Raw genomic sequence first — 20,972 nt, 5'->3', positions numbered from 1 at the left:
CCAAGTTACCTCTTTTAAACAAAAATGCTTTAGAATAATTACATTTTATAAACCAAAAAACAGTTCTGCATATTCCGAGTCTTGAGTGTAGTAAACCTTTTAATGAGACAACTAGTAAACCAGATGAGTGGCTGTAATTTTTTCTCCACAATGGAAAAAAGATGCTTTCAACTCTTCTTCTTTGACTTTAATTCTTCTTTTCAATTCTTCCAGAGAGGCATGTTGCCTGCAGTCTTTTCATGTATGACATTACTGAGAAATACCATGTCCAGAAGAATATTTTATCAACTCATCCTTACATTTCCTTTCCAGAGGTGGCCACGTCAATTACGTGGATGCTGTGCAGCTGTGAGATTGGATGAAAGAGTTATGAAATTCTCTGGAGAAAGCAGGAGGCTCTTCAAGTAACACAAAGGCAGTGGTGATCAAGAAGCAGGAAAATGCCTATGCTGGGAAGGGACTGTAGAAATCATTATATGTGCCAAATCTGTCGAGAGTGATAATTAGTATTAGCAATAAGTTATGCAGTTATCATCAGATCACAATGAAATAATGACAGCAAGTTTAACAGGATGTTTATGTAGTTAATCCTTTGGTTGATGTATTGTTTGTAAAGTACTACAATGGTAATGAAACTGTCGTGCCTCCAGTGAGGCCTCTTAAATGAAATAAAAACAAGTTGGTACATAGCTAAAATTGAGGTTGTACAATTCTGCATGGTGCTGCTCTATTCACCATGTCATGTTCCTGTTAGACCAAAACAGGATCAGGGAAGTCTGAAGTGAGAGGTGCTGAAAGAAACTAGAAAAGGGAAAAGATAGAGCCTCAGCTGCATCTCAGGCAATGCTGCCTGGAGGCAGATGGGGTGAAGGTGCCTGTTACACTGAAAAGTCGGCTCTTAAAAGAGTTTCTTTGGAGTCTGTTACAGATGCCCCGACCAGGAAGAAGAGATGGATGAATTATTCTATAAGCGGCTGGCTGATGTTTCAGTTTTCAGCCCTTGCTCTTGTGGGAGACTTTAACCTGTGGGATGTCTGCTGGAAACTCAACACAGTGGAGAGGAGGCAGTCTAGGAGGTTCCTGGAGTGTGTGGAAGGTAACTTTCTGTTGCAGCTGATAAGTGAGCCTACCAGGGCTGGCATCCCACTAGACTGCCTGTTTACAAACGGAGAAGGGCTAGTGGGAGACGTGGTGGTCAGAGGCCATCTTGGACACAACCACCAGTAGATGGTGGAGTTTTCAGTAGTCGGTGAAGTAAGGAGGGGTGTCAACAAAACTTTTACCATGGACTTCTGGAGGGCAGATTTTGGCCTATTCACAACCCTAACTCAGAAAGTCCCTTGGGAAACAGCCCTTAAAAACAAAGGGGTCCAAGATGGATGGACATACTTCAAGAAAGGAATCTTGAAGGCACAGGAGCAGGCTGTCTCTATGTGCCAAAAGATAAGGCACTGGGGAAGATGACTGGCCTGGCCGAACAAGGAGATTTTGCAGGAACTCAGGGGGAAAAAATGAGTGCGTACCACCTTTGGGAAAAGGGGCAGGCAACTCAGGAAGTGTTTAAGGATATCATTAGGTCATGCAGAAAGAAGGTGAGAGAGGTGAAAGCTCAGTTAGAACTTAATCTGGCCACTTCTGTTAAGGACAACAAAAAGTGTTTCTATAAATACATTAATAGCAAAAGGAGGGGCAAGGAAAACCTCCATTCTTTATTGGATGTAAGGGGGAATATAGTCACCAAAGACAAGGAAAAGTCTGAGATACTTAACCCCTTCTTTCCCTCAGTCTTCAACATTAAGACCAGTTATCCTCAGGACAACTGGCCTCCTGAACTAGTAGAAAGGGATGGGAGCAGAATGGACCCCCATTGTAATCCAGGAGAAAGTAGTTAGTGACCTTCTGAGCCACTTAATGCTCACAAGTCTATGGGACAGGATGGGACTCATCCTAGAATGATAAAGGGAGCTGGCAGAAGAACTTGCTAAGCTGTTCTCCATCATTAATCACTAATCCTGGATAACAGGGGAGGTCCCAGATGACTAGGTGTTGACCAATGGGATGCCCATCCACAAGAAGGGCTGGAAGGAGGATCCAGGGAACTCTACAGACCTGTCAACCTGACCTTTGTGCTCAGCAAGGTTGTGGAGCAGATCATCTAGAGTGTAATCCCATGGCACATAAAGGACAACCAGGAGATCAGGCCCAACCACCATGGATTTAGGAGGGCCAGGTCCCACCTGACCAACCTGATCTCCTTTTATGATCAGGTGAGCTGCCTGCTGGATGAGGGGAAGGCTGTGGATGTGTCTACCCGGACTTCAGCAAAGCCTTTGACACCGTCTCCCACAGCATCATCCTGAAAAAGCTGGCAGCCCATGGCTTGGACAGGGGCACTCTGTGCTGGGTCAGGAACTGTCTGGAGGGCCGGGCCCAGAGAGTGGTGGTGAGTGGTGCTGCATCCAGTTGGCAGCCGGTCACTAGTGGTGTCCCCCAGGGATCAGCGTTGGGCCTAGTCCTGTTTAATATCTTTACTGATGATCTGGATGAGGGGATTGAGTCCACCATTAGCACTAAGTTGGGTTGAAGTGTCCATCTGCTGGAGGGCAGGAAGGCTCTGCAGAGGGACTTGGACAGACTGGATCAATGGGCCAAGGGCACTTGTATAGGTTCAACAAGACCAAGTACCGGGTCCTACATTTTGGCCACAATAACCCCATGCAGGCTGGGGGCAGATTGGCTGGAAAGCTGTCTGGCAGAAAAAGGCCCGGGGTGCTGGTCGACAGCTGGCTGAATATAAGCCAGCAGTGTGCCCAGATGGCCGAGAAGGCCAATGGCATCCTGGCCTGGATCAGGAACAGTGTGGCCAACAGGTCCAGGGAAGTGATTCTTCCCCTGTACTTGGCACTGGTGAGGCCACACCTGGAGTGCTGTGTCCAGTTCTGGGCCCCTCAGTTCAGGGAGGATATTGAGGTGCTGGAGCAGGTCCAGAGAAGAGCAATAAGGCTGGTGAAGGGACTCGAGCACGAGTCCTGTGAGGAGCAGCTGAGGGAGCTGGGGTTGTTCAGCCTGGAGAAGAGGAGGCTCAGGGGAGACCTCATCACTCTCTACAATTACCTGAAAGGAGGCTGTAGCCAGTTGGGGGTTGGTCTCTTCTCCCAGGCAACCAGCAGCAGGACAAGAAGGCATGGTCTTAAGCTGTGGCAGGGGAGGTTTAGGCTGGACATTAGGAAGAAATTCTTCACAGAAAGGGTGATTGGGCATTGGAATGGGCTGTCCAGGGAGGTGGTGAAGTCACCATCCCTGGAGGTATTTAAGAAAAGACCATGTGGCACTTAGTGCCATGATCTATTTGACAAGGTGGTGGCATTCATTCATAGGTTGGACTCTATGATCTCAGAGGTCTTTTCCAACCTAATTGATTCTGTGACTCTGTGACTTGCAAAGAACAGCTCTGTGTTGGGCAGACTTTTAATTCTGGAAATTAGGTGGGGAAAAAGTGATCAGAGTGAAGGAGTTAGAACAAGAAAGGCCAATTATCTCAAAGTAAAGGCTCTGTTTGTCATTTGTGCCCGGAAATAGCTCTCATTAGCAATGTGAAAATACAATAAAGCTATGTTTTTAATGCATGTGTGAATATCAGTGTGGTAAATCAACTTCAGTTCTCACTATATATTTCAAATATATAAGCCAAAATGAAGTTTGAGATATAACAGTGGAATCTGGTTCCATGATTAAAGGAAAGTGATTTGTTACTTAGGTCCCAATGGGTAAAGGAGAAACTGACAGGAAGAATAACAAAACTGTATTTGTATCAACAGCTTTTGCTGAAAAACATCTTAGTGTTTCTCCTGTGTATTATACCAAATCTAAATTTGCCTCTACAAAGTCGAGATGGATGAAATGACTTTTTAATTTAATTTTTTATTTTATTAATAACAAAACAACTATGGCAGATCTTGCCAGTTGAGCACAGGATTTTTTCCCTTCTTGGATTCTGAAGTTACACTGTGGCTATGATGCTGCATGAGGTGTTTCCTCAGCATTAGCTGCTGTTTTCTGGTAGAGCTACAACACTGAACTTAATGGTGTGGCTGGACAAATACTGCAGTACTAAACACACCTAAGAGCTCACAAACATATGCTGTCTGCCTGACAGAATCTGCAATAGGCTGCTTTGGTTCCTCTGAAGCAAATTTGATTAGTAGTTTTGTATTCCAGTTATAAAAATGAATTAATTTTTAGTCATTCCTTGAATGGCAATATACCATTCTGACTGATGGAGTAGGCAAAAGAGAATTGGATAATCTAACTAGATTTTTTTCATGTCTGGTTTTTTGGTTTCTCACTGTTCTACTCCTCTCTTTTCATCTAGAAATTAGTTTGGATAGAAGCATAGCTGTTGCTAAGGTGTTTAAACCTCAAAGTCAGGAGCCTTCCTGCCAGGGTGTATCTCTGACAAAGAAACATTTAGTTCCTTTTCTTTGTATCACTTGGGAAAAAGATGGGGAGAATGCTTGAGACTGTTGGGAAAAGCTGTTTATCTGTTATCCTATGCAGCTATATTTCTTGAATTTAACTGTAGCACAGCTTACTTTACAATCTAACATCTTTTTATGCTTCTGAAAGAACAAAAAATGCTTTTTTTCTGTAGGCCAGCCTTCTTCTGAGCTGAGCAGTCAGATGGAGAGTTCAAAATTGCAGCTTCCAGAATAAATGATTAGTAAAGACACACTTAAATTCAGCAATAAGGATTGTTCACTGTATTAGGAAATGTTTTTTTAATTGAAATTAATTTTTATATGTGTGTGTATGCATGCATGCTCATGCAGACACTCCCAGCAATTCAGGGTATATATTCTGACCTGCTTATAGCTCTAATGAAAAAATTTCTGTAATATTTCTCCATAAAATTGTGGTTTTAAAAACCCCCACCCTATTTAAAATATTTAAAAGAAATACAAACTCTTCTAGTTATACTTGAAATGATTCTTAAAGTAGTCCTATGTAACTCACCACATCTCCTGACAAAAATCTCCTTTTAGCCTGCTGTTTTAATCTTATTTGATCTGCTTCTGTCTCTGCTCTGCAATTTTGAGCTTTGAGGAAGAGTATTCATTCCTGAAAGTATCTAGAGCAGACAGCTGCTTTTACATTCTAGCTGTCCCTTTTTCACTATGTGTTAGGGAAAAAAAGTCTAACTTATTTCAAAACTTTCTTCATTAATGATTTCTAGACAAAGCAACACTTTTTCTCCTTTTCAGGAAACTCATACATTTGTGTTGTGGTTTCTGTGGGAAATGTGGGAAAGAAGCTACATGTGGAAGTAGCTGTTCTTGCTTACACCTGTTGCCAAGGAAAGGAGGACACCAGCTGGTCAAAGAAGCCCAGACACCTGAGTCCCATACCAGCTTCCTTCGTGGTACTCATGGGGTCTTTTCATTTGTATGCCCTGCTCTTAGGCCAAGGGGTTTTATCTTAAATGTTTCATTTTAGTGAAGTGCTGGATTTTTTTCAGTAATATCTATTTTGTTGAAGGAGCTAAATGCTTCCTGATGACTTCTGCACCAGATGGGATAGGGATTACAGGAACTCATGTGGCATTAAGCCAAGAAAGCTGAGAAATGGGCTCAGTTTGTGACAGAGAAGAAATTATAGACTAGAGATTATTTAGGGAAGGGAAGAACACGGTTTTGAGTAACAATTTTTTTCTCTTTCTTCTAGAAAAAAAGTGTATTTAAGTATTAAATCTTTTTCTAAGACATTCTTCCAAATAGTGGGGTTTTTTGTTTTTTTTTTTTCTGGAAGATATTTGAAATTTCTGAAGATAAAAAACTCACAGAAGATCCTATTTGAAAGAAAGATTAGATAATTTGAGTTTATTTTTCTTTATTTTTAGCACCTGCATTTGAAAACCAATCTCAGATTCAGACCTCAAATTGTCATCCAGAAGGTATTATTTATTACTGATGGCTTATTTTTCAAGCAGAGATGAAATTCAAGTTTCTTCTAATTTCAGGATAAATGTATTATTATGCATCTAATTCAGTTACTGGACACTCTTGCTTCTGTTTTCTAAGGTAAGAATCAACAATGGTTTTGGTATTTGACACCGAGTTTTGAAGATGTTAAAATCAAGATTCAAACCAAATTTTTAAAGGAGTTTCTAGTTTAAATTTCATTTTATTCTGGTTCAGCCTGTGTTTTAGAACAATGTTTTATGAAGAGCAATTCACATCAGAGGATTATTTGCTCTAAGATGGCTGAAGAAAATGTTATGTATTGTTTTTCGTACCACAGTACATCCTGATATCTTCTGAAATGTATTACTATCTTATGCCCTTCATTTTAATGGGACCTGGATTTTAGTTCCCCTGTTTGAGAGAAATAAGTAATAGATCACAATGAAGGTTCCTGCAGAGCTGGAACTGGTGTTTGATCACTGAGGTGAGATCTGTAGGGCTAAGCTCAAAAAGGTCACATCACACGTGCTTCCATTGCTGCACTCTGCAAAGTGCCATAGTTAGAACATGGCAGAGCATTTCCTGTGAGCTGCCTTGTGCACACAGAGCCCACGTCACCTCATCACCAGGGACCATCAGAGCAGTGTTAGGTGCTCTGTAGGATCCCCTGGAGCCAACGCTTAACAGGGCAGAGCACTTTCTGCTAAGTGTTCAGGGCAGTAGCATGGCTATTGCCTAACATGTATTCCTCATGGATTGTAACAGTTGTCCCTCTGGCTCTTCAAGGACGTGCTGGTCATAGTCAATTTACATCCAAGTTTATTCTTCTGTCCTTTGTCATATAGGAACTGAAGACCTATAAGGGCTTCCTTGTTTCAGTGTGTCTCGTTTTAAAAACATGTTTGAGTTAGGGAGCCAATACCAAGTTTGGATTTCTTTTTTTTAACCTCATTACCAAGAGCCTGTCTAAGCATTGATAGGACTCTGATGCATTCAGCTGCCAGGATGAAATTCTCCAGACTGGCTTTTTACACAAAAGGATTTTGTTTTAAACATGTAAAGTGTGAAAATGTTTCTGTTTATAGAAATAAGTCACCTTTGGCCAGAAATGGAAAACTTCAGTATGGAAGATAACAGCACGACAACAACAAAAATGTCTGTGTGACTGTCACTGCCATGACTTTGACAGCAAAAGTTGTGACTTTTAGGGTTTTTCCATAACTGTTGGAGAAAACTTTGTGATTGAATGAAGCCAGAGAAAAACTTGTAGGTCAGTAAAAAATCAGAATGTCTTTCCTGTGGAAAACTCTGGTGTCATGAAATATGTTTTTCAACTAAAATGAGGGTTGAAACTAAAAAGGCTGTATTTTGTTTACTATTTTGTTACTTAAATTTTGTCAGACAACAATAATTTTGAGTCAATTTACAGTATTGGTGGTGCAGCAAAATGTTGGTCTGAGGTCCCTGTTCCAGGACAGGTCCATTTCCATTCCTGTTCAAACAGCCTCTCCAGAGGGTACACTAGAAGAGGTAACTAAGAGCCAGTACTCCTGTCTCCCCAGAGCACTATGAATTCCTCTTCCCTTGCCTTCTAATCCTTTGACACTTGCTATTCTTCCCCTGCCATTTTGTGTCTCCAACAGAGATAACACTCCTTGGCTGCGGCTTGGTGCTGACAACCCTGTGCTTGGGAGGCATGAGCTTCAAAGGCCATGAAGACTACAAGACATGGCTAAAAATCCTTTTCTGTGCCTGAGGAAATGAATGTCTTCACCTGAGGAATGAGATTAGATGTAGATCTTAACTAGGTTGTTCTTTCCATGGAAAGGACTCTAGGTAAGGGTGAGCCTGGAATGCAAAGTTGTTTCTGAGTCCTGGTAACTCATTGCTGCTGGTGAAATAAGGGAATAGGAGGGATATCAGCCTCTGTGGGGGAAGAGGAAGGGGCTGGGAGAAGGGGATAGGAATTATGCTGAAGCCCCTGTTCCAGCAGGGACCACCACCTCAGGTACCTCCAGCTTCTTCCTCTCAGTGATAGCAAGCAATGGTTTCTGAAGGCTTGGGATAGACAAAGTAGAAAGAAAGGACAAATGCATAATTAAACCCCACCATTGTCATTAACATATGCCCTGTTAGTGGGGGAGGAGAAGAAAAGGGTCCAGCTTGTACAGATTTACATTTTTGCTGGTGAAATGACCTGTGCATAAGATGTGTCCTTGATGAGCAGTCATGTCTTCTTTGTTCCTCATGAGCACTGTAGCACAGAGATACACATTCTAATTCTGTGATTGAGTCTAACCCACACCTTGATGTTAATGACTTCATTCATATCCTAAAACTTAGATTATAATGTAGGTGTTCAGCATTTGAAAAACTGTTGGTTTTCCATGATGACTAACCCTACCTGAGAAGCAATTGACCAGGGAATTTCTTGAGAGCTTTCCTAAGCCCTTAAGTTTCTACAGTTGTTTCACTCACAAGACAAGCTGGCCTGACCCGTACTAACACTTTGTTTTCCTTTGCAATTAAAATGTGTCAGCTGCCATGTGAAACATGCAAGACTTTTCAGAGTTGTCAGAAGCTCAGCAGGATGACATTGAGTGTTTGCACTGCAGTTTATGACAGTCCTGAGATTAATTCCCAGATCAACCCCGTAGTGTTTTTTTTAAACCAGTGAAAGATATGGACTGCTGAATAAATCCATTTTGCTCATTGGCATATGATTCTGTTCCCATGTTTTATTTCCCTGTTCCTTATTCTACAGCTCAAAACACATTTCCAAACATGCCTCTGTGCAATCTCAAAATGAGCATGTGACTGTAGATTCTTCAGTCTTTAACATGTTGTATCCTAGTCCAACAGCACATCTGGAAAGGGATTTGGATGCTATTTCTTTTCTTTTTAAAGCTAGAATGTACCAGTTCAGTGGCCACGTGTATCTCTTTCTGCCAGTTTTTGTTGTTTTGGCCTCAGTTTATTTTAATAATCATGCTGTGCTCACCTTATTTTTTACTCTTCAGTGATCATAGCATCGGTGACCACAAGTATGGCCACAATTGGCCATAAAAAGGACTGAGATCCCTGATATGACTCTTAGACAAGGGAAGTATGAAACTCACTCCCATCCCACTGAATCTGTAGCCTGCAGGAGCTTTGCAGCATGACTCTGCTCCCCTTGCCATTATAGATAGTAGCCTGTAACTGAATGTAGCCTGCTTGGCTAAACTGTACTGTTCAGAGATTTCCAAGGAGCTGGTCAGGAAGGCTGTTGTCAGACCCTTGCCTTAGGAAGCAGCATATGTGAGTGATCTGCTTAATGTGAAACATATTTGAAACTTGCTGTGTTGCCAGAATTAAGATTGCAATGAAAGAAAGATGACCTTGGTGGAGGCTCAGATCAAAGTTGACTGCTTAAATCAATTAAAAGGTGGCCAGTTTAGATTACACAAAAGAAAGAGGTTTTTTGCAATAAGGGTTGGAAAAACACAGGAACGGGTTGCCCAGAGAGCTGGTGAACGACCAATCCCTGGAAACATTCAAGATCAGGTTGGCGGGGCTCTGAGCAACCTGATCTAGTCGAAGATGTCCCTGTTAATTGCATGGGGCTTGGACTAGATGACCTTTAAGGGTTCCTTCCAACTCAAACTATTCTATGATTCAAAGTGTACAGCACCTCTCGATTGACCACTGGGTCTGTTTTTGTGCCTGGATGTTTACAATCCATCTCTGCTTTCTCTCTGTCTGGTGAATGTAACACTCAAGTGTTGCAAGGAAGGGGACTATGGGATGTGAAGGCATCTCATGCTGAGGCGGGTGCCCTGAGGAGATGGGTCATGAGAAAGCCTGCCCTGGGCATGGCGGGTCTGCAAGATCTGTGATAAAGTCATCATCACCGGTGGTAACTGGAAAAATACCAGCAGACTTCTCCTAACAACTGCTTAATCCAGGATTCAGCACTAGTTCCAGCTGTTGACAATTAGACTCTCCTTGTAGCTTTGCTTAGATGTGGCGTTTGTCACAACAGATCTAACCTGTTAAACAGATACTGATTTTTGCTCCAGCAAGGATGCCTGTAGTGACAGATAAAATTATTTCAGTGTACAGTGGATAACGTCCTTCAATTTGTTAAATTTGCCAACTGCTTTGGGATCCTGTGGGATGAAAGGTGTCATAGAAACGTAAAGTGCTATTATTCATCCTAAATGATTCTGCTCCATTTTCTTAAAAAAAACCCCAAACAACCACATATACTTCTTTCCTGCATTTTGTTCAGTGTTTGGTTGGTTTCTTTAATTCTCTACATTGAACTACTACTATCAGTGTCTTAGTCTAGGATCTTGACTGTCTCATTTATCTGACCTTTGTTAGGCAGTTTTTTCCCTTACCTGCTTCTCCAGTTACTTGAGTAATGTTTCCAGTGAGTAATTTTAAGACGTTGATTTTCGGTGGTTATACTCAAACACACAGTGAGCTTAAGCACATGCAGTTCATAAAGCTCAGTGAGTCCAAATACTTTGGTTGTACTTGCTTGATTTACTGTATTTTCCCATGTCCTAGGATTAATTACAAACAGCTGAAATAGAAAGGCCTGATGAAGAACTAATCTTGATGTGAGTGCAGGGAAGAGAGATGTGTGAGACAGCAGTCCAGTAAGCCTCTAGCTGGAGGCTTAGTTATACCCAAATACTGTCATTCATGGAGCCAACTAAAACTGTCGATCAAACCCCTGTCAGTCTAAACAAGTCTGAAACTTGAAGAAGTTTGCTTTAGTTGGCATTTAACTTTCCCTTGGCATCCAGTTCTTAGCTTTAATCAGAATATCGCACAGAAAATAGGGTTCATTTTGAGTCCAGCTCTGTGAGGTATTGTGTGTAGTGGCCTGACCTCAGAGAAGTCTAAGCTCCACCTTGCAGACATGGGAGTGAACAACAACACGAGCAAAGAAAACAACTCCTTAGAAAGACATCTGAGCAGTTTGTCAGGTCTCTGATTGTTCCCAAGAGCAGTATTTCCAGCATTTTACTTACTCCTGTAAGTAAAGGAAAAAAGGGAACCCATCTGTGGATGTTAGAGGTCTGATCATTTCTCATGTGGCCTCTGTTGCCTTTAAGAAAACTTAAAGCACATTAATGATAAAATATGTTATCAGCCAAAAAATGTGAATCTACAGGGTCTGAAACTGAAAATAAAGTATAAAGTAGCTCCAAAGTTGTGTATAAATTTTCCTCATAAAGCCCATATTTATGGAAAAAATTGTAAGGTAATCAAAATTTTTGCCTCATGGTACCTCTAGAACATCAATATATTTTTAAGGGAAATAGGAATAATCCAATGGACCACATCATTAGATGTGCACCAATAGAGAGATGCAATAAAGAAAAGAAAAAAATAAGTATATAACTGTAACAATGTCTAATGTATGTGTCATTAGGTGGATTTGAACTTGAAGCATATAAAGTAATGGAAAGAACTGAAGTTCACTTGCAAACATATCTGTAATCAGCAGATCAAAGAGACCAAGTCAACAGGTGGACCTAATCTGTGGGCACAAAGAGTTTTAAGATTCTCCTGAGAAGCTGTGACCACTGTCATATCCTAGATGAAAGGGCCACGTAAGTACCTGGAATTGTGTTTTAATTGCTGTTTCTACTCCCCTCTCTACTACTTGGAACTTTTTCTTCTCAGGACAAAGCTTAGTCTCACACATGCTCTCCATACATGCCTTTTATAAGGGGCACTGAAACCAGGTATGTAAAAAACATTGTTAATATATTGAAAAAAAATATATAGAGAGGTAGAAATGTAACTATTTTTCTGATGTCCTTCTGCCCAGGCTCTCAAAGAACATGCCTGTTATCAGATCCCTGCTCTTTCCATCATGTTTCAGTGCTTCCAAAATGCTCAGCTTTATAAATATGACATCAACAAGTTGATGTAAGAAATTCCTGTGACCCATTCACTGCTGTGAACAGGAGATGTTTGAATGTCAAGGCATATTTGCAAATGAAACTTTGGTAACTCCAGAATGAGTTGCTGGGAAGCATCTGTTTTATACCCTGTCCCAGTTTCTTGACAGCCCTGCAAGAAACCCAGCTATGAGTTAGGCATGTGGCTGCTCACATGTGCAGTGGGGCAGAGCCACCCTAACCCAGCCATGGGTGTGCTCATGGGCCGTGGGGATGGAGCACAGGGCGTGCAAAGAGAAAGCCGGAGCCGGGTTTGACCAGCCAGGAGAGGCCGAGGGAAGGGGGGGCGGCGGGGGATGCCCGACTGATGTTTGCAGCCACCTAAAGGGGGGTTCCAGAGAAGGAAGGCAGAGCCAGGCTCCTCGCAGCAAAAGCATAAGAGGCCACGGGCGCGTGTGGCTACAAGAGAAATCACAGACGGCGCCCTCCATCCCTGGCTGCCCAGGCTGCCTGGTCGGGACTGCGGGATGCAGGTACGCAGCAGGCAGAGCCCGGGGCACTCACTGTCCAAGGATGCCCAGCCTCGGGGGTAGTACCCTCGGGGGCTCGGGATGGGCTGGGCAGAGGTACCCGGTTTGGAAACGAGTTCCTCTGGGTGTCCATCCTTCTTTTTTTTTTTTTTTTTTTTTTTTTTTTTTTTTTTTTTTTTCGGTTTGGGTGCGGTTGGTTGGTTGGTTTAAAGCCATGGTTTTGCACTTGAAACAGCTGTGGTGCGGCCAGCGAGGCTGACCAACGGGATGTGTGGTTTGCTGGGGGCTCACGCTGCGGTTCGATACGCTGCCGGGGCTGGCCGGCTGGCAGCCCAGGAGGGGCTTGCGAGCGGCTTTTTAAACCCTGGGATTTCAAGCGCTCCTCGGGATGAGTCGCAGCTCGGCAGCCCTGCACAGAGCGGATGTGCGGAGGGAAGGGAAATGCTTTCGGCTGAACCCAAAAAGTACGTGTCAGGAGGAAGGCTTCAGAAAGTGAGAGCTGGGCAGAGAGAATGGAAGGGAGCATTTCCCTTCTTCTTTGTTTTCTAAGGAATGGTTTAAATGAATTGCTTCTCCTTTAAAAGGAAAATCTCATTGAAGTGTTTTGATGTAGTGAATTTGTGTGTGTGTGTGTGTGTGTGTGTGCGTGCACGCATCTGACCCAGCTCTTCCCAAAGGGAAATGTATTTTCTTTCTGCTGTTTAGATTTTTAGGATCTATTTGGAGTTTAGCTGATGGGAAAACTGGTTATAGAGAGGAGGATGTAACAGGAGGTTGCTTAAATTTGTTGAATCATCAAGCTCTAGTTGATTAAAACTTATTGTGATCTGGTCAATAATAGAAAGAAAATTTTGATGAAAAAGGAAATATTAATGAAGTCCTAAAGCAGATTTCAGAGCTGTTATGCTTTTGTGGAGCTGATTAATGTAATGCAAAGTGACCTAAATGAAGTGCTGTAGAGAGGCTTGTCAATTGTTTATACAATTAGCTAGGATTATTTGAACACATTCATAAAGAAAAGAGGATTTTCTTGTTCATTACAAATTAGTTATGATGATTTGGGCCAGAAGACTGAGATAGGTCAGCAAACTAAATATGAAGAAACTATGTACCTCTGTCCTCATATAACCCCATCCTTGTACACCCTGACCTTATACCATTACCATATTTTGTAGAGATTTTAGGATAGAAAATTTACTGCTGAAACTTTGATAACTCGCCTAGACTTATTTTATTAGCCAGTCCAGTCCTATCATTCAAAGAATATCTGTTTCTCTTTCTAGTCTGGAGAGTGGAAGAGAAAAGGTTATGGGAGAAACGTCAGCTTTGGAGGGAAACTGTGGATTTTGTCTCATTGTAACAGGTCATTGTCCTGGAATAAGTCGCAAAAAAGTTGGGCAAGCCTTTTATAGAGTCATTTTAAGCAATAAACAAATGGCAAGTGAACAGGAGGTTGAGCATGTAACTCATAACTCCAAATTATTTAACTGTACTGAGAGTGTTCTGGCACTGCTAAAGGTCTTAACTTTTAGTTTATTTTATCTTTTTAATCTTTATCATGATGGCACTTTGCATTATTTTTGCTGTTAAATTTTCTCTGAAGTTTCTGAGGAAATCCAAGTTTTGTTCCCTGTCAGTATATAACTCACCAAATTCTGAGCTAGTTCACGTCCTGCATTACTTTCTCACACTATAAACTTAGCTTTGCAAAAACGTGTGTATGTGCCTTCAGAGGTTGCTAATTCCACTCCCACCCAGGATGTCCTGTATTTCCAATGATCTGGGGGGGGCAATCTGCAGGGAGAAGGTGGCTGCTGAAGATGGTCTGCTTGTTCCAACAGCCCTTGCCTAAGCAGAGTTGGAAGCAGAATTCATTGCACACTCTGGACTGGGCCCACAATAGAGATATGTGTCTGCATATTATTGCAGGTGGTTACTGGTAACACTCCAGAACCACCAGAGCATGATAAAGTGATGTTACTGGATGAGATGATTCTGCCTTTGGTATCAAGGTACCCAGGAGTTTTTCAAAGTTATGCAAACTTAGCAAGAAACATGGAGTTATAAGGCACTGAAGCTGCAATACAAGTCAAGCTCTCTGAGCCTTGAAAAGTAGGAAATCTTAGTATACAGGTGCAAGTGAATTAAAGTAGTTGTTCATAATGCAGCTGAGAGGCAACCACCAAACTGACTTGCACAAACTGATTGCAGTCTACTAAAGCACTGAAGAATATGGCCTCTAGACACCTTTTATAAATTCTATGGAAAGTGCAGCCACTCTAGGAAATGTTGAAATAAAAAGATACTCTTCAAGCTTCACATACAGCTTTGGTGGACACCGGGACTTGAGAGCATGCTTATAGATAACTAAGCAGTCAGAAATGCCTGATACAGATGATAGTCACTAGCTCGAAGTGTGATGTGACACATGCAGGATGCATGGCATGGTTCAAGGGTGCAGACTTGGGCTGCTGTGCAGCTGGATCACTGCATACACCTCTGGGGCAGCCTGTTGCAGTTAGGTCTGAGCTTGGAGCTACCAGCTGTCCTGCTGGGAGCAGCCCAGGAAATGGTATTAGCAGCTTTGTCTGACAGCATTTGCAAAGTTGAAACATACCCCTAAAGCAGAAAAGCAGAGGAAATAGGGAGATGGACTTTTCTGATTCTTGCTGAGCAAATGGGCAGAGCACTGTGAGAGGCTGCTGAGTCTAACGGAGAATGCAAACCAGAAGTTTAATAAAGGGTGCAGACTAGAAGACTTGAATGCCAGGTGGAGATATATGCCTGATACCGTGGACTGATTGCCATCAGCACAGCTGTGCTGCCAATGAAATGAGTGACTAGGTGAAACTAAGGCCTTGCTGACTGGATGATGAAATGGTCAGTGTCTCAATAGCTACAGGTAATCTAGAGCTAATAGAGCAATAGGAAGGAGCATGCTTTCTTTGTGCCTTGTTAACTTAGCAATGTCTGCAAAAGGACTTGAGTGAGAAGGAAATTTATTTGGGTTTTAATTATAAAAAGGACAAAGTACTTCCACTGAACTTTCTGCAACCAATAACTTTAGTGTTCGATGAGTTACTTGCTTTTTGTTGAGAATGAAAAAATATGCATGGTTTCTTATGTATCTGATTTCTTTTGCTATGATTGGTATACTGAAACTTGTACTAATATTCAAATAATGTAGTTGAGTTTACTATGATAAAGGGAAAGAGTGAGTAAGGCTTAGAAACTTGCAGTATTGAGCTCACCATGCCACTGCTGTAGTAAAAAGGCCCCTCCCTCCAGGCACTGGAGAGACCATTGTATCAAAGTTGAGGATTAGCTAATGAAGGTTAGCAGTGACTTCAAGAGCACCAGGGAGACCTTGGATTAATGCTGGTGCTTTGGAAAACTCTAGTGGCAGTTCTATAGGTAAGTGCCAGTCAGTTATTCCTCAAGCAGCTGATGAGGAAGGCAGTTTGTCTCTAATGCTGGAGGGCTGCAAGAACCCCTAGTATTTGGGGTCCCTCCTCCACAGCACAGGAGGTAGTAGTCTGCTGCTGGTGTCCTGGATCATGCTTCAAGACCCTTAAGTAACCCATTTGTAATAGAATTGTTTTGTTCAGAATTAATTACTGTGAAATTGTTTTGCATGCTGTTAATAGCTCAGTGTTTAGTGTTTGATCGCAAGAAAACTGGCAATAAACTTTTGCTAAAGTTCAGTGCAAGTTTGCAACTAATAGTGATTGTTTGTGTTCAGTGGGCTTTTACTTGTGGAGAAAACTTGAGTATCCTTCTTTCTTACCCCCACAGTTGTTGTGAGCAAATTTTTCCCTCACCCGTTTTTGCATTGAGAGACGCTCTTTAATGTGATGATTTTCTGGATCTGGGTGGACAGAGAAGGGTCCAGTGTGAACTTAAATCTAGTATGGACATGACTTGAGACAGGCACATGGCTTTGTTAGACTTACTTTTGTTTTGTGAGATTCTCTGGTGCATATTACTTTGCTGACTTGTTTATAAGCTTTTAAAAATAAAGATTAATTTTTGCAAAATGGCACGTTTCTTCTTAACCCAGAAAAAGAAGCTGCCTTGTGCTGAGATTTTCTTTTCTGGTAGTTCATCATGGTTCCAAGCTGATGTTGCAACAGCAATATAGGATAGAAGTTGCTTCAAATCCACTGCATATCCAAAGATTATGGCAAGGGTGAGAGGAAGATGGTGTTTCCTATTACAGATATGCTAAAACTTCTCTTAGCTTTTATAAAGTCCTGAAAAGTGGTCTGCAGAATTAAAACAAGAGACCACATTAAAACAACTACATCATCCCTATTTTCAGTGTGTTATACAGAGCAGTGGAGAGGGAAAGGATGACGCTCCTTCACTGCAATAGCAAAGTTGTCTTAATGCTTCTCTAAGCCAAAGTAAAGGTAATTGCTTTTGTGTGAGATATTGTTTCTTCTTTCAAGATGTGCACTGCCATGAGATAATTAAGTTTTTTGAGAGATACAGGAATTACTTTTACTATACACACCTATTCCCACCAAATGTGTCAATGCATGCTTCATTAGTTCAGTGTTTTAGAAATCTGGGAGTCTTTTGATTGACGTAATTTGTCTCTAATTATGCCTATATTGCAGTTTCTTATTAGTTTGCCAGTGTTGCTTCACTCTTTGAAATGTCTTCAGTACAGCAATAGATTCTATTGATAAGTGGAACTGCAGGTTTCACTTGTTCATTTGACATTGGTCTCTTTGTTCCTTTAGCAATGCTAAATCCACAAGGAATTTGTAAGTGCTTCACCCTCCACGTGACTAGAAAAGCAATGATCTCCTTTCTAGATGAGAATTTGTTTTACTCTTGTTTTAGAGAGTTAAGGGAAGTTGTGCTAGTGACAAATGGTTTCATTTGGCAATAAAGACTTGCCTTTTGCTGCAGAGATGGGTCATCTTGAATATATTTCACTCAATTTCTTTCTCTTCCCAGTCATCTCCTTTATCTCCATTACCTGTGCTTTATTCTGAACTATGTAGGATGTCTAGTGGGAATCTGTCAGACTAAAATTTAGGCTGTTGGACTAAACATTGTATCAGTGATCCAGTTAAATCCTCTAAAATTATTCATAAAATATTTCAAAGCAAAGTTTTCATGATGCTTACGCACCTAACAGTGCAGATAAACACTAGGGAGTATTTTCAACACCACAGGAGAAGAGTAGGTGTTTTGCCACCAGTGCAATCAATAGGTGTGAAGTGCCTAAAACCTCTGGAAATCGTTCTATTCATGCAGGATTTAAAGCCACAGTAGGAAAGAGAGTTATAAATGAAGAGGAGCACTTAACTGCAGCCTTCCTATCCAGGAAATATGGTCTCTATAGAGATTATCAATTGAAATTAGTCTAGAGTCTGTGGGTGTAAAACACATACTTAGGTTCACTTGGCTCTGGATGTCATCCCAGTTCCTTTTGAAAGTAAAATAAGGTAGGTAGGAAGGTTTTCAGTTTACTGAGACAGGATACCAGTCCTCAAGGAACTGAAATAATATTTCATTTCACTTATGACTTAAACCTTTATTTTTTAACTGTATGTTTTGGAGGTTTTATTACTGGTATTATGGAATATTTTAGGTTGGAATGGTGGTTGTCAAGTCCCATCACCTGCTCCAAGCAGGGCTAACTTCAACATTTTGAAATGCTCTATGAATGGAGATAATGCAGCCCTTCTGGGTCCCTGTTTCTGTGCTTCAGAATTTCACTGAACACTTTGCCTGCTGCAAGTTGCATGTGTTACCTCTGTTCATTCCCTGTGCACCTCCAGAAAGAGTCTACCTCTGCCTTCTGCACATCCCCACTTCCATGAACAGAGGAATATTAAACAGAAGCAAACAGATATTACATGGAATAAACCTCAGTTTAGAGTGATCAGACATTTCTTTGATCTAAGCAGAAACTAAATGCTACAGCATTTATACTAATATAAAAACTTTACTTGAAGTTGGCAGATTGAGAATGCTCCCTTGCTGTATTCCCCATGTTCTTCCCCTAAAAGCTTCTGTTACCAGATACTATCGGGTGTAAGACACAGGACATGGTGGGCCTCTGATCTGACTACTTCTAGCAGTTTTCCTGTTCCCAAATGTACATGATGGAATGAAGCAAACGGCATCAAGAAGTTTGATTGCCCTTCACCCCCACCCTATCATCCATGAGCAAAATTTCTTGTTGAAATATGGAAATTACCCTAGTTAAGAATGTCTCCAGTTTCAGGCCTTCAGTTAAGAATATTTCCTGCAGAAGAAAAATCAGTTTGTTTGTAAATAGTGAAATGTATAGAGCGAGTTGGATTCTTTGCTAAATCTGCAGTTCTTTATGCTCAGCTAGTAAAAATTGTAAACAAACTTTCTTGTAATGTAGTTAGAGAGGGAAGTGTAATTCTACTATTATCATTTGTGCTTCCTTCATCATTCACCACACTTCTTCACAGCTGACAGAATACATATAGAGCAGGGAATCCAGCAGGAACAAAATTACTACATTGATGAAAATTATTAGCTATACGTATTTTTAAAAAGTAGCAGTAGAAAGATTATATAGGATTAGTATAAGTTACTAACATCTTGCCTTAACTGATTTACTGAGGTGTGTTTTCGTTTTGTAATCACCCTTTGAAAAGCTAATGTCAGCTGATAGGGGTTTCTTTCACAGTCCTTAAAATAAGCACATGTTTTCATGGTATGTGTTTAAAATGCAGGGCCCTCTTCTCAGAGCAATTTCCACAGATCCACAGATCTTCTGCAGCAGGTGAGTAGGTATCCCCGAGAAGCTGAACAGTGGAATGAAAAGACTACTCACATCTAGATGAGGTGCATAAAGCTAGAGGTGGCTGGTGAAGGATTTGCTTTCAGCTATCAACAGTAAGGAAGAATTTTTTTTTAATAAAATATAAAAGTCTAGTTGTCTAGAAGCCAGAATATATGTTCAAGTTCTTTGAAAGCTCAGAGCAGAGATCAGAAACCACTGACAGAGATGAGAATTTCAAATTGTGTTGCCAACATCTGTGGACAGAGACATTTCTTCCAGTGCCTCTGTTAAATCCAGTAACATGTGAGCATCACCCGGCAGCTGAGTTCACTGCTGCTCATCCTGAAGCCTGGGGCTGATGGAGTGGGAGAGGGTTTGATCTGGGCAGGTGATGGATGCTGTGACACTGTGTTGTCAGCAAACAGTGGCAGCTGATGAAATGGCTTTTGTGGTGGGCAGGCTGGAGCGGGAGCATCCTTGTCGGAGGAATCTGTGGCTGGTGAAATGGGAGCAGTGGTAGTCTGGCACCCTGGGGTGAGTAAAACAGACCATGATGAGCTACAGGAGCTCAAATGAGGTGGAGAAGGGAGAGCAGCTCAGGTGAAGAGCCCATGTTATCCCCGAGGGTTACAGTGCTAGTGAGTTCAAAACACCTTTGCCACCGAGTAGCAAACATAGAATAACAGTATTTCTTTTTTTAGGTGAACTTCATGTGACTATTAAAGAACTGCAGTTAGCAGTAGAATCCTCAGAGGGAGAAAAATAACCTATGAATTTATTACATTGAAGGAATTAACCACTATATCATGTTTTGACCACCCATGTTTTCCTCTAACAAGCTCTAAGGCTCTAAAAATATATCTCTTAAGATTTCTGCATACTGCTTTGTTGTTGCACTGTGCTAACAGTCGTCTGTTCCCTCATGGCCAAACAAATATGCACTGGACTGTGATAGTCTGGCTAATTTTGATGCAGTGTCAGCATTGATTAGATGTGTTCAGAGTGCTGCCTGCCTAAGCGTGCATAGCTGGTGTTGTAATTTGAGGTGCACTTGGACATAGCACCAGATAAATTTGATGGTGTTTATGGCCAAGGGGACAATATGGTGAGTGTCTCAGGGGTCACATTAAGGAACTGTCTGTGCTGGCATGCAAGCCTGTGAGAGATAATAAGGGAAAGTTGCACTGAGCCCTCAACTGAGTATTAACAGCTTCTGGTAGTGGGTCTCTATTTGCTTGTTTTTCAAAAATTCTTCAGTCATGGTTGAATTTGGTTCTTTTAGATCTTGGGCTAGAACTGGATATGTTTAAATAGAACATAAAATTTCTGTAGAGGAAAATGTTGTGAAGACCTGGTTAGTACTACCTTGTCTGGATTATGCAAGAACAACTAGTATTGAAAAAGAAATGCTCTCGGCAAACATGCCTTTGGTGTCTTGCCTTAAAATTTTCAGGTCTTGAAATTAAAGTCCAGTGCCTCAAGGTTTGATTATAGTAACTTGGATTCAGGAAGGGGGAAAAAAAAAGTGTACTAGTTAGTTGCCAGTGCTTCCCCACAAAAAACAAGGCAGCGAGTAACACAGTGTTCCTCCCAAGGCTGCGTTGTGCAGGCACACTGTGTAGAATAAGTTGTAGAACTTTGAGTTAGGTGTCATGTTTGCTAACCCCTATCCAGGCCATGCAGATAGTGCTCAAGCTGGAGCATGAGCCAGGTTGTTTTCAGCTGGGCTGATATTTGTTCTTGGGGGTATTTTTTGTTTTTTTGTACTCTGAGAAGCAAATGTGTCTTTTATCAC

At 41.5% G+C, this 20,972-nt stretch overlaps 1 protein-coding gene across 3 annotated transcripts in view; it reads left to right on the top strand.

Annotated features, from left to right (window-relative positions):
- The first annotated feature begins 727 nt into the window (after positions 1 to 727).
- Positions 728 to 20,972, top strand: part of LOC127472097 (melanopsin-like) — a 50,780-nt gene continuing 30,535 nt past the window's right edge. For 2 of the 3 annotated variants that reach the window (XR_007904868.1, XM_051789780.1), the window contains exons 1-5: positions 728 to 1,096; positions 5,262 to 5,419; positions 5,897 to 6,077; positions 7,604 to 7,796; positions 11,392 to 11,572. The gene's annotated coding sequence lies outside the window, so the exon portion shown is untranslated. The remainder of the gene's footprint in view (positions 1,097 to 5,261; positions 5,420 to 5,896; positions 6,078 to 7,603; positions 7,797 to 11,391; positions 11,573 to 20,972) is intronic. The other variant, XM_051789781.1, reaches the window with a different exon arrangement.

The sequence above is a fragment of the Manacus candei genome, unplaced genomic scaffold (genome assembly GCF_025592945.1).
Source record: "Manacus candei isolate 608988 ecotype Guabito, Panama unplaced genomic scaffold, ASM2559294v1 h1tg000028l, whole genome shotgun sequence".
NCBI classification, from domain to species: domain Eukaryota; kingdom Metazoa; phylum Chordata; class Aves; order Passeriformes; family Pipridae; genus Manacus; species Manacus candei.
The sequence above is the reverse complement of the archived record's forward strand: the minus strand, read 5'-3'. Positions and strand labels throughout refer to the sequence as shown.